Consider the following 14,183-nt stretch of genomic DNA (forward strand, 5'->3'; position numbering starts at 1 on the left):
TTCAGAACTTTTAGAGGTTTTTATCTTACCTGGAATTTTTGTTCTTGTCTTACTACATTTTTACGTTTGATGTTTTCATCTTCCCATGAACCTATTAAAGATACCGTCTATAATCCATTTTCTGTTTCTTTTTAGGAATCATAATAAATACCAAACTTATTTCCCTCATTCACTTCTTTTTTAAAAAACTTTTTAAATTTTATTTCATTTACTGGTTTGACAGAGAGAGGCCACGAACAAAGCTTGTAGGGGTAGAGGGAGAAGCAGACTCCCCACTAAGCAGGAAGCCCATCCTAGGGGTTCGATCCCAGGACCCCAGTACCATGACCTGAGCCTCCCAGGATCCTGAGATCATGTCCTCATCCAAAACCCGATGCTTAACCTACTGAGCCACCTGGGCACTCCTTCCCCCATTCACTTCTTTACCCCTTTCTCTTTCTTTTTATGATCATTGTGGTTTTTCTATGAGCTTTCCAATTACCTTGAAATTTTAAACCTTGTGATTATCTGTTTCAACCATGTCATAATGTACATTTATATCCTTGTTTTAAAGCATTTTTCCTTCTCTGTTTTAGTTTTTTTAAACTGAATTTTTTAAAGTTTATTTTAGTCATGTAATTGACTCACAGTAGAAGGTTAATCTGAATGATCAAGGGGTGTTAATTTGTAGGTTAAAATGTGTTAAACAGTTGATATGAAGTCTGTTTAAGTCAATTAGAGAGTATAATGAAGATGTTTCCAGAGTGTTATGGAACCTTTTGAAGTTAGCTTGGAATTAACTCCAATATTCAACCATGGCACCCATCTGAACATGCCATTGCATTTAGGTTTTTAAATTTGTGTATATTCCAATAGATATGAATAGACCTACCTATTTTTAAAAGCTTGACTTTATTACTAAGATTCTTTTGTTTTTGTTGTAGGAAAGAAATTCATGATTCTGTTCATCATTAGCATAATGAAAAACATGGTCACTCTCATATTTTTTTCAAAAATAAAATGCAACTGGACTGTATACCCAACAAAACATTACTAGGTTTTTTGTTCATGTACCTCTTTGTTTATAAACCTAGATTAGTGTTATTATTATAGATTTTTAATTTTATTTATTTTTTAAAGATTTTATTTATTTATTTGTCAGAGAGAGAGAGTGAGACAGAGTACAAGCAGGGGAAGTAGCAGGCAGAGGGAGAAGCAGGCTCCCTGCTGAGCAAGGAGCCTGATGCAGGACCTGATCCCAAGACTCTGGGATCATGATCTGAGCTGAAAGCAGATGTCTAACTGAATGAGCAACCCCAATGTCCCTACAGTTTTGTTTTGTTTTTTTTTTTAAATACTAGGTATCTCATATAGAAAGGTAGCACAGATAAAGACATAAAATTTGATGTCATTAAAAGAAATTATTTGTTCCCCTCTAAAATTATTTGATGTAATATTATGAAACATTTTAATACTGGTTAATATCTTCAAAATTTCAAATTAGTTTATGTTATGCAGAGTTTCATAATATTATGGTCAATTTTAATAGTTGAATGTAATTTTCACATAATGATAGCATTAAGATGAATGAAACATTGCAACTTCAACAGTTCAAAATCCATGGAGATATGAGGGTAAAAATCAAATTTTGAAATATATGCTTTACTTAGCATTAGAGTTACTATAGTACTATTTTTTTACTTGTGTCAGTTTACTAGTAATAAACACATTTAGCATTTCAGCTTCTTCTTGCAACCTTTCAGTTGAATATTTAGAGACTGATGAAAAACAAATCTTATATGCTAAAGGGACTTCTGCAATGACGGATTAGATGCCAAAATAATGAAACCACATGGCTTAAAAAATATACTGAAGATAGATGTTTTTTCTGATGAATTTCTGGAAAATATCATATTTTTAAAATATTTGAAGCAATTCATAGTAATACTTGTTAATCTACTGTAGAAGCACCATGAGTATAGTCTTTTGTAGTTCATTAGCAATTTCTTTAATGAGTTTTTTTGTGTGATAGATAAAGTAACAGACAAATGACAGATTGTTTGCCTTTAATGATTTCCCTGTTTCAAGCCCATTACAAAGCAATTAGAAATCTGACAGCATTTTCACTCTGCATTACTGATCATCTAAAGTGATGAGGAATGAGAGGTGATGAATATTAATTGTATATTTTCATATGATTATCATAAATTATTACCTTGTCTGATGTGCTGCAGGTGAAGCAGGAGCATTAGAGAAAGACAGTCAGATATATTAATTTGAAAGACTATATGATTTTTGTCTTTGTGGTATAAATCCTGATCTGTAGTATTGGTCTCTGAATATTAATTTTTAGTTTTTAGTTTGATTTGGAGTAATGTAAATCACTTTTCCTATTTCAGTACAAGAAAAGGAAAAATTATTCCATAGTACAATGTACATATATCATTTAAATTCAGCATTTTAAAAATCTAATTTAAAAAATGAGATGGTGGGGATGCTTGGCTGGTTCAGTTGGTAGAGCATGTGACCCTTGATCTCAGGATTGTGAGTTTGAACCCCATGTTAGGTGTAGAGATTACTTAAAAATAAAACCTTTAGGGGCACCTGGGTGGCTCAGTGGGTTAAAGCCTCTGTCTTTGGCTCGGGTCGTGATCCCAGGGTCCTGGGATCGAGCCCCGCATGGGGCTCTCTGCTCAGCAGGGAGCCTGCTTCCCTTCTTCTCTCTCTGCCTGCCTCTCTGCCTACCTGTGATCTCTGTCAAATAAATAAATAAAATCTTAAAAAAAAAAAACCTTTAAAAAATGAGATAGTGAATTTGTTGATATGCATACATACAATATTTAGATATATCAGTACAATGAAAGATATACTTAGAAAAAGATCTTATGTTAGTCCTAGGTTAAAGTCAGGTAATCCGGCAAAAGAAGTAAGATAAAAAAGTATAACAAGATGTAAAAGAAGATTTTTCTACGTACTCTATAACAATTCTTTTGGCCCCAGTTCATGGTAAATGCTATTTACCATGTGTCTTGGTAAATGCTATTTACCAAAAGTGTCTTGCTTTAGCTGTTGTTAGGACTCACGTGCTCTTACTTGGTTCCCAGCCTTGGAGTTTTGGAGCAAAGATTGATCCAGAAACTAGATAATAATATTTAGTACAAGGAGAATTGACAAGCTTATACCATTTGAAATGATTAGAAATATATTTGGATTAATTTTACCAAAGCAAATTAATTTATATTTTGATATCCCACTAATCGTAGATTTTAGTTGGTTATTAGTACATACTTAATGAATGGCGTTGAATTTCATTTTACTAATGATACTGTGTCTTGCTTTAGTCCTGTCTTTTTTACCTTTCTGGTGTGGTTGCTGCATAGCATACATCTTTCAGAGAGGCATGGCTTCCTGGATCCATCTTTATTTATGAAGCTCATAATCTATATGATAATATGATTATAAATCAAAAATGAATTTGTTTATGTGTCTTAGGAATCATTCTCCTTATTTTATATTTTATTATATATATTTATATAGTGTATGTGTATATAAATATGTGTGTATATATATGTGTGTGTGTGTATAATACACATATATGTGTATGTATATATATGCATATACACACACATATATACACATACATACACATATATGTGTATTTTCCCATTTTATATCTATCAAGTAAAAGTGCCAGGCCTTCACAAATCAACTTTTTGTTTCTGGAAACTTGGAGAGAGCCATCTGAAATTCATTACATATTTACTCAGTGAAAATTCAGATAGCATAATGATAAAAGCCAATTATCAGTAAAAAAGGTTGAGATCCTTACATTTAGTAGCCCAATTTCATAATATTTTTACTGGCTAAGCTTTCCAAATGTGTTATTCTTTATATCTGATGACCAGTCTTTTTTTTTTTTTTTTTTACAGGGACTTCCTTTATCTGTAAGGCAGATCTAACTAGCACACTTTATAGAATCAGAATGATGATTCCCAATGCCCTCAACTCCTTTCTGCTCATATTCCATATCTTAGTGTTAGTCTAGATCTCAAGTTGTTTCTTTCTACAGCACAGCCGATTCTCTTTTTCCTTTCTACTTTTTTCCCCTTTCTTTCTAACATACCACCAACCAACATAGCTATTTGACTTTGGGTCAAAGTCTCTACTTCTAATTGGTTTAGAACTCTTACATATTTTTCCTATGATACCTGAGTTCATAGGAACCTGGGCTGTCCAACTGTGACACTCTTAGCAAATCAATAGCTGAGGAAAGACACAGTCCTAAATTATAAATTATAAATACCGCATCTTCTCTGATAACAAACAGTCTCTGGAACACATTCTACCTTTTCTGAAATCTCTTTCTCAGTGCAAGATGTAGAACTAAATACAAAAATGAGATCTAGGGACCCCTGGGTGGCTCAGTGGGTTTGGCCTCTGCCTTTAGCTCAGGTCACAGTCTCAGGGTCCTGGGATCAAGCCCTGCATTGGGCTCTCTGCTTGGTGGAGAACCTGCTTCCCCCCATCTCTCTCTGCCTTCCTCTCTGCCTACTTGTGATCTCTCTCTCTGTCAAATAAATAAATAAAATCTTTTTAAAAAATAAGGCCTAATGTTTATATTAACAAACACTTTCACGCATTACATATTTACTTATTTGATCTATATAACAATTCATAAGGTGGGTAAGGCAGATGCTATTGTCATACACATAAGGAAATAAGACTGAGGAGGAAGAGAGGTGAGATTCATACTCAAGTTAGCTGAGTCCACATCTTATGCATTTTCTGTCACACTGCCTTAGCTCCCATATGTAAAAGCCCTTCTACTAATGACTAAAACTATACAGGTAGAAGAACTTTTGAGTTTCCCTGTGCTATCATTCTTCCTTGTCCTTTCTTAGGGAAAATAAGCCCAAGAAAGTTTAAGATAAACCCCAGGTCTGGCCCAAACTAAGATCACAACTCTAGAATTTCTTGGGTTAGTTCCAGAGATCTTTGCATTGCAGACACTGCCTTCATGTTTTCTAAATCTACATGATTATTTTCTTTATTTTTTCTTCAGCTATTAAATTATTGATTATAGTCCTGGCTTGGTAAATAGAAGTATTCCCCTCTGTTTTTAGTATTTGTTAATAATAAAATGAAGTCTGTTTTATCTGGCAAAATTTTTCATAAGGTAGAAACATTCTGGAATGTCATAAGGTGAGAGTGGAAGAGAGGGACATGACTGCTTTGTGTTGGGAGAGTGGAAGAGAGCAATGTTGGAGTTGTTACTTGCCTCCATTTCCTCCTTCTTTTTTTTTTTTTTTAAGATTTATTTATTTTAGAGAGTGGGGAGGGACAGAGGGAGAGGAAGAAAATCCTCAAGCAGACTCCCCACTGAGCTTGAAGTAGAACTCAATCCCAAGACCCTAAGACCATGCCCCAGACCAAAATCAAGAATCCCTCAACCAGCTGAGCCACCATGCACCCCACCCCATTTTCTTCTTGATTACCCTGCACAGATAATGTCTAAGGGACACTCTTTCTTCTCTAAATTGGGATCATCTCTGATTGATTGTTTATATGGTATTTAGGGTTAGAAAAATAGTTAAGGTCAAACAGACAATTCAGGGACCACATTTTTTTCTTTCTAAGGTATATAAATTTGAATAGTAACAGAAGCTGAGAAAACAGGGGTGGTTAATTACATAATGAGGAACAATGAGTCTCCTGGTACAATAGATAGCTTAGTTCAACATAGCAACTGGCTCTTGTTTGATTCTATAAGAGATCAGATTTTTTATTTCAACTGGTATGTCTTTCCACCTTAGTTACACTTCTGACCCATGTGTGTAATTAGTTGGTTGGTCATATGACACAGAGACTTCTCTCCTTGAAAACTGAGTTCATTTCTTGACTCCACACACTTGTCCTTCTTTACATATCTCCCTTTTCTAACCAAATAACAGCTATTCTTCACACTATTCAAGTTTTGAGTGTTTTCATGAGTACTTCTATTTAAATACCATTCCATTACTTACCTCTTTCTCTAGTCATAGAAAATCCTTTTAATTTTATTCACAAAACATTCCCTCTTTCCTTCTCAAAATTTCTACCTAAAATGGAGTTATATCTTGTTCCAGTGCAGCATCACTTAGTTGAAGCAACAAGCCATTTAAGATCTCTAGGGAAAAGAAGGGTCAACAAATTGGAAAGAAAATAGGCATCTCAGGGATCTGATATGGTAGAGCTAAACATAGAAGAGGTCAATATTCTCGACTAGTCATCAATAAAGAGTTCTGAAACAGATTCTTGGGAGAGAGGAAGTGTGTCAATAGCCATTGGTTTAGCAATGAAGACAGTTTTTACATTCTTTTCTTTGTAACTGTTTTTTTGCTTATCCTGAACTGGAGAATAGAATAAAAAGGCTTATGGGGCGCCTGGGTGGCTCAGTGGGTTAGGCCTCTGCCTTCGGCTCAGGTCATGATCCCAGGGTCTTGGGATCGAGCCCCACATCGGGCTCTCTGCTCAGTGGGGATCCTGCTTCCTCCTCTCTCTCTGCCTGCCTCTCTGCCTACTTGTGATCTCTGTCTGTCAAATTAATAGATGAAATCTTTAAAAAAAAAAAAAAAGAATAAAAAGGCTTACAACCCTGAAATAGACTATACTATTCACTTCTTACTTAACAATATGACCTATCCCATTCTGTCAGGAAAAAAAAGATACTAAGTTCATTGGCATGTGTGGCCTTTGAGATATTATGTTGGTTGTTTTCCAGGATTTTATGCCCTTCTAGGTGTTACCAATTGATTGTTTAATTCATTATTGCATGTTCCCAGGTTAAACTAAGCTGTCTAATTGCCAAAGCCCGTTCCTCTAATTTTAAAGATGGGGATGTTTTCCCTTTTCCAATCTCCAGGGATAGTTTCCCACCATTTTAAGATAGTAAAAAGAGAGGGACATAATTTAAAAGACTGGGAGGAAAGAGGACAAGATGACTTATTTTTCTTTTGCACCAGTCACATTATTATAACTTATTCTATTCCAATAGTCATAGACATTTGACTAACATCTTAATTCATTTTTCAGACTTCTTAAAGTATATATTTAGTATCTCTCCCAAGAAAAAACTTGATTTCTCTTCAATAAGAGTGAGTGAGATCATATCGATGCTTGATGAGGATGTTCTGCTTACAGGCTACTTTAGTCTTCCTCAGCCATTACCACGCGTGGCTTCTCCATCAAGGAGTTAGCTCAAGGTAAGACCTACGGCACTGCTTTGTCACCTCTTGTTTGGCACTCTGCCTAGATGGCAATTTTGTAAGATTTTGAATTCTCACTCTAGGAGAATGTTACATGATAGTTGTTATTGAAATAAATTGGAAGTCAAAATTAATGTAATTGGATTTGAAGGATTTGTTTCCCAGTAATAACTGAGCAATCTTCCTGTTCTGTTTTGGTTGGCTTACCTCAGTAACTTTCAATAGATTTCAAACTTGACGTTGTGGCTTATCACATTGCCCCTCTCCAACCGTATAAAATGTATGGCAAGTCCTCTTTAGCTGTAAGTATAAACTCAGACCACTTTATCAATATCCTTTTTGTGACTACTAGGATATCTGTAAACAGGAAGATTGTATTTAATGAAGGGAGAAGAGAAAGGAAAGAACCTTTGAACTCCAGTTTAGCACATAGGCATAAATATTTTCAGATCATTTATTCGAGTAGTAGCTCATGGATTAGTATTAAACTTCTTGGGCTTCTTTGTGATCCACAGAGCTTTCAGCTTTCCGTGGTCAAGTGCTACATTTAATGCATGGCAATAATAAACTATGTAAAATAAAAAGGAATTTCATGCTTGGGAGGAAAAGAATTTTATGTAATTTTATCCTTACGTAAAGAACTGACCATTAAAGTAATCTAAAATGAAAGGAGGTTTTTTTTTTCCCTGTCTTCATTTTGGAAAATTGACATAAAAACCTTAAGATTTCCCATATAGCATTTTAAAACTTTTTTCAGCTGCTCTATTGCTGCATGATAATCTTTTATTTCTAAAGAATTAGATGTTTCTCTCTCTAAAAGGGAAGGCAAAGCAAGGGTTGAATAATCTTTTACCTATAAAATATGCATATTGATGAAAAAAGTGTATACATTTGAAAAATGGAACGTATTTTTATGCTCCTATTTATCTGTTACTATGGCAACCACCACACTGCCTAGTATTTATGTTGTCTAAGATTCAGGGCACCTTTTCAAAAAAAATAAATATGCCAGAACCATGTATTGTATTTATTTTGAAGCTAAGAAAAATGTTTATTCTAATGCATATTTTTGAAGAAAAATAGCAATAAATAATCTAAACTTCAACCTGGTTTAAATGGTACCTTTTCCAGTGTATGTTTTTAAAATCAAAATAATTACTTTTTTTCCATGTTATAAAAATCAGAATAAAGAATAGAAATAATGAATTTTTTAAAAAGATTTTATTTATTTATTTGACAGAGAGAGAGCGAGCCAGAGAGCACAAGCAGGGGGAATGGCAGAGAGGGAGGGAGAAGCAGGCTCCCTGCGGAGCAGAGAGCCAGATGCAGGACTCCATGTGGGAGGGCTCCCACCCAGGCCCCTGGGATCATGACCTGAGCCAAAGGTAGATGTTTAACTAACTGAGCCACCAAGGCATGCCTAGAAAAAATGAATTTTTAAAACTCATGAGTCAGTCTTAAAAGGTAGTATCTTGACTTTTCTTATTTTTATGACTTAATATTTTGATTCATAACAAATTTCTGAAAATATAAAATAAGAACATTTAGATATTTAATGTTAGCTACATAAATCAGAAAATATAAATGATTTGCATTTCTGATTGCAGATGGTTCTTTGATATCTATGAATAAAAGATTTATATTTTGCATGTGAAATGAAAGGCATCGTTGTTATTATTTTTCTTAGTTTATTTAAATTATTTTCTGACATGTGTGATACATAAATATAATTTCTTAATGTTAAACATCAGAGTAGAAGTTATGAAGCATAAAATCAGACATGTTTCATGTCACGTATTACCTGTTAAGAAAAACTGCAATACAACATTTAAGTACAACAGAATAGTGAGCATATTGTCTCTGATACTTGTAAACAGGATGGATCTGCAGTTTCACAGCTTATGTTGACAGTATCTTTGTGGGAAATGTAATTATCAAATGAATTATAACATGTCCTAGTATTAAGATTATTAATAATAATTTTAATTGCCTTTTTCAAGATAATTGGATATGCTCTCATAAGTGTATAGGAAAGGAGGTATTGGGCTAATTAGATATTTTGAACTCAGTTATCTTTAAAATATCTAGAAGTTTAACATATATATTCTATATTTTAGGAATTTCTTCTTTTAAGTGAATGGTTTCTAAGTAGAATTAAAATAATTTATAGTCCATAAAAATCTCTCTGATTATCCCTTAATATTCCTCCTTGAGTATTAATCTGATAAAAAATTTAAAAATTAAATTTTCACTACTGGTAGAAAATAAGTCTACAATTGGTCAGATTAAGAGAGAGTATTTTATTCTAGTAATGGGTACTACTATATGGGTGTTTGTATGCTATGTTTTGGTAGCTTTAGAAATTGTTACATTTCTAAAAAAAAATCCAATTTGGAAATACACTTTGATCTAGGAATTTAGCCCCTAAAATTTCTTTCAGTTTAGAAGCTTTTCTGTTATATGGTCAAAGGTGCATGGGAACCACAGCTTTATTTACAATAGGAAGTATTTGGAGCAACCAGCTAGGATATTTAAAAAAATAAAAATAAAAAATTATGTTCTCAAGAAGTATTTATAACATAAAATATTCTCATTCAGTGAAAATACAACTGTACATAAACTATATTTAATATGGTCAAAATTTTGTTTAAGAAAAAGGCTATAGGGGCGCCTGGGTGGCTTAGTTGGTTAAACGTCTGCCATTGACTAAGGTTATGATCCCAGGGTTCAGGGACTGAGCCCTGCATGGGCTTCACAGCTCCCCCGGGGAGACTGCTTCTCCTTCTTCCTCTTCTTTTCCCCTCCCTCCCTCTTCTCCCTCTTCCTCTACCTGTAGGTCCCCCTGCTTGTGTGTTTATTCTCTCTCTCTCTCTGTCAAATAAATAAATAAAATCTTTAAAAAATAAAAAAAACAAGAAAAGACTGTATCTCAGTGCGCCTAAGTGGCTTAGTTGGTTAAGCGTCCAGCTCGTGGTTTCCGCTCAGGTCATGATCTCATGGGTCACAAGATCAAGTCCTGTGTAGGGCTTCACTCTCAGCAGGGAGTCTGCTTGAAGATTCTCTCCCTCTGCCCCTTCCCATGATTGTGCTCACTCACATGCTCTCTCTCTTTCTCAAATAAATATATAATCTTAAAAAAAAACTTTAAAAATCTTTTAAAAAATCTTTAAAAAAAAAAAAAGAGAAATGGTTGTATCTCTGGAAAATCAAAGATGAAAGCCTGAAAGCAAATATTCAAAAATAATAATAGTGACTAGCTCCAAGGATAAGAGATTATAAGAGGCTTTTCTTTTTTTAGATTTTTTCTTCTAATCTTAATATGGTTATTTCTGTAGTAAGTCTAATTATCATCATTCAAATTGTTTTTAATAGGATGTTTATAATAGGATGTTTATAATTGTTTTTAATAAGATGTTTTTAATAGGATGTTTAGTGTTTATATTCATTAATGAAAATTTAGCTAATGGAGAAATAATGTTATCTTGTTCAACATTGAATTCATTGTCTATTTTAGAGTCTGGGAATAGTTGGTACTTAATAAATATCTGATAGTTTGAATGGAATAATGATGAGATCAGGAATTAGCAAAGTGGTTTTAGGGAAAACACATTTGGAGGACCACAAAGATGCCTTCTTTATGTTTAAGTAAACTTGATTTGTTTGTCATAACAATGGGTGACAGGATAATAAAGTGATAAGAATATGCAAGAACTGTTGCACTACCCATAATTCTGGTAGCATAGAACAAGCCAGGTGTCCCAGAAGTTTTTAATTTTAATGAAGTAGTCTATTCTATTATTTCTTTCATGGATTGTGCCTTTGGTGCTATAGATAAAAAGTCATTGTCATATCCAAAGTCATCTATGTTTTGCACTATTTCATATTCTAGGAATTTTATAGTTTGTTTTAAATTTAGCTTGATTCATTTTGAGCTAATTTTTGTGATGGATATGAGGTGTGTGTTTAGATTCTTTTTTTTTTTTTCAAGTACATGTACAGTTGCTCTAGTGTTACTGGTTAAAAAGTTTATGCCATTGTATTGACTTTGCTCCTTTGTCGAAGATAAAGGTGGGTCTATTCTTATGTGAATCTATTTCAGGGCTTTTTAGGTATGTCTCATACAGATCTTGTACATATTTCATTAGATTTATGCTTCTATTGAAGCATATTCATTTTTGAGTCTATATTCATTTTTGAGTGTTAATATAAGTAATAATGTTTTTTAAATTCAAGTGTAATTAATATACATTAGATTAGCTTCAGGTTTACATTATAACGATTTAACAATTGTATGTATTTCTCAGTACTCGTCAAGTTAATTCTACTCTTACTCCCCTCTATTTCTTTCACCCATACTTCCACCTACCTCCCTCTGGCAACCCCCAGTTTGTTCTCTGTATTTAAGAGTCCGTATTTTTGTTTGTCTCTTTTTTCTTTGTTCATTTGTTTTGTTTCATTCTTTTTTTTTTTTTTAAAGTAGTCTCTATATTCAACATGGGGCTTGAGCTCATGACTCTGAGATCAAGAGTAACATGCCCCACCAACTGAGCCAGCCAGGCCTCCCTGTTTTGTTTCTTAAAATCCATATATGAGTGAAATTATATGTTCTTCTTTCTCTGTCTGACTTATTTCACTTAGCATTTTATCCTCTAGGTCTATCCATGTTGTTGCAAATGGCAAGGTTTCTTTCGTTTTTATGGTTAAATAATGTTCCTTTATATAAATTTATATAAATAAAGTAATATCCATTCCATATTTTTAATCCATTAATCAATGGATAGATTTTTATCCATTCATCTATAGATGGACAGTTGGGTTATTTTCATACCTTGGCTATTGCAAATAATGCTGTAATGAACATAGGGCTTCATTTTTTTTCAAAAATTAGTGGGTTTTTTTGGGTAAATACCCAGTAATGGAATTAGTAGATATGAAGCCTTTTAAGATGATGGTAATTCCATACTTCTTGTTTTCTTGTCATATATATATTTCTTGTCATATATGCATGCTTTCCTTTCTTCCTTGTATGTCCAGCCCACTAGAAGGGACCATATAATGTGAGTTTGAATATTCAATTCTGCTATACAAGGTAAGAAACTAAATGGGATGATGACACTCCTAAGCAATGTTGAGCATCTGGGTGGCTCATTTGGTTAATCATCTGCCTTCAGCTCAGGTCATGATCCCAGGGTCCTGGGATCAAGCCCTGCATCAGGCTCTCTACTCAGTGGGGAGTCGTCTTCTCTTCTCCCTCTGCCCCTCCCCCCTCTAGTGTGCGCTCTCTCTCAAATAAGTAAATAAAATATTTTTTTTTAAGATTTTATTTATTTATCTGACAGACAGAAATCACAAATAAGCAGAGAGGCAGGCAGAGAGAGGGGAGGAGGAGAAGCAGGCTCCCTGCCAAGCAGAGAGCCCGATGCGGGGCTTGATCCTAGGACCCTGGGATCATGACCTGAGCTGAAGGCCGAGGCTTTAACCCACTGAGCCACCCAGGCGCCCAGTAAATAAAATCTTTAAGAAAAATACTTTGGTTTGTATTTCTAATAGATAATATTTTTTAAACTACAAGCACGAAATGCTTATTTTGTCATTTTTTTTAAGATTTTTAAAATTTATTTATTTATTTACTTATTTATTTATTTATTTAGAGAGAGGGTGAGAGAGCACAAGCAGAGCCTGACATGAGCTTAATCCCACAACCCTGAGATCACAACCCCAGCCGTAATCAAGAGTCAGATGTCTAACCAGTTGAACCGTACAGGTGCCCCCATTTGTCATAATACCATTACCCTTAATATCCAAAACTGAGTGTTGTAACCAGTAACAAATAGCTTAATGAAGACAAATGTGCCCAGTAAATTTTTAACAAATAATATAACAACAACACCATTTATTCATATCCAATAAAATAATTTCCTTAGTATCTGTAATACCCAGTTTGTGTTCCATGTCAATAATTTTCTCAAAAGGGGCGCCTGGGTGGCTCAACGGGTTAAATAAATAAATAAATAAATAAAAATAAAATCTTTAAAAATAATAATAATAATAATTTTCTCAAAAAATTTGTCTTATTAAAGTTAGTTTACTCAAATCAGGATCTAAACAAGTTTTACAAATTGTGTTTGGTTGATATAATTCTTAGTCTCTTTCCACTTGTAACATTTCTCCATCTTTATTTTCAGTGTCACGTCATTTAACATGTTTTTCTACCTTCCTCATTTCTCACAAACTAGAAGTTAGATCTAGAGATTTCGGTACATTTTTGGGTTGGTGGTGACATGACACTTATGCATGTGCATGCACACATCTTTTTTCTCATAGTTTTGTTTTACAGTACAGTTGTTTCTTTTTTTAAAGATTTTATTTATTTATTTGAGAGAGAGAGAGAGAGTGTGTGCGTGCTCACGAGCAATGTGAGGAGCAGGAGGAGAAGCCACCTCCTCACTGAGATGCAGGACTCAGTCCCAGGACCCCAGGATCATGACCTGAGCTGACACAACTAACTGAGCCATCCAGCTGCTCCTCTCCTCAAATTCCCATTGCATTTCTTCTACAGAATGTTTATCTTTTATGCTTGAAAGTCTTTTCTAAACTTTCTTGTTTACAACTATCCACACTTACATGCCCCTTGGGAAAGCCCCATGTTCTGTTTTGTTATTGATAGTTATTACCCTAACTTGAAGACCATCAAACCTTTCCTCTTCTTTTAGCTGATACATGTTACCTATGATGTGGGAGCACATCAACTTTATGGAGTGGCTACTATTCTTAACCCTTTCTTACAAATAAAGAAACTGATGCAGAAAGGTGTTATGTGATGTGTCCAAAGTGTCACAGTTACCTTTAAGTGGGCAGTAGGGCTTTAAACCCAAACACTCTGGCTCCAGAGTCCAGGCCTGTAACCACTGTGTGTTTGAATGCCTTTTTAAAAAAAAAAAAAAAAAAAAAAAAAACGTA

At 34.1% G+C, this 14,183-nt stretch overlaps 1 protein-coding gene across 1 annotated transcript in view; it reads left to right on the top strand.

Annotated features, from left to right (window-relative positions):
* Positions 1-14,183, top strand: part of LOC111149984 (doublecortin domain containing 1) — a 75,531-nt gene that overhangs the window by 5,596 nt on the left and 55,752 nt on the right. The window lies entirely within an intron of this gene.

This window comes from Enhydra lutris, unplaced genomic scaffold (assembly GCF_002288905.1).
Source record: "Enhydra lutris kenyoni isolate GAN:26980312 unplaced genomic scaffold, ASM228890v2 scaffoldscaffold22, whole genome shotgun sequence".
NCBI classification, from domain to species: Eukaryota; Metazoa; Chordata; class Mammalia; order Carnivora; family Mustelidae; genus Enhydra; species Enhydra lutris.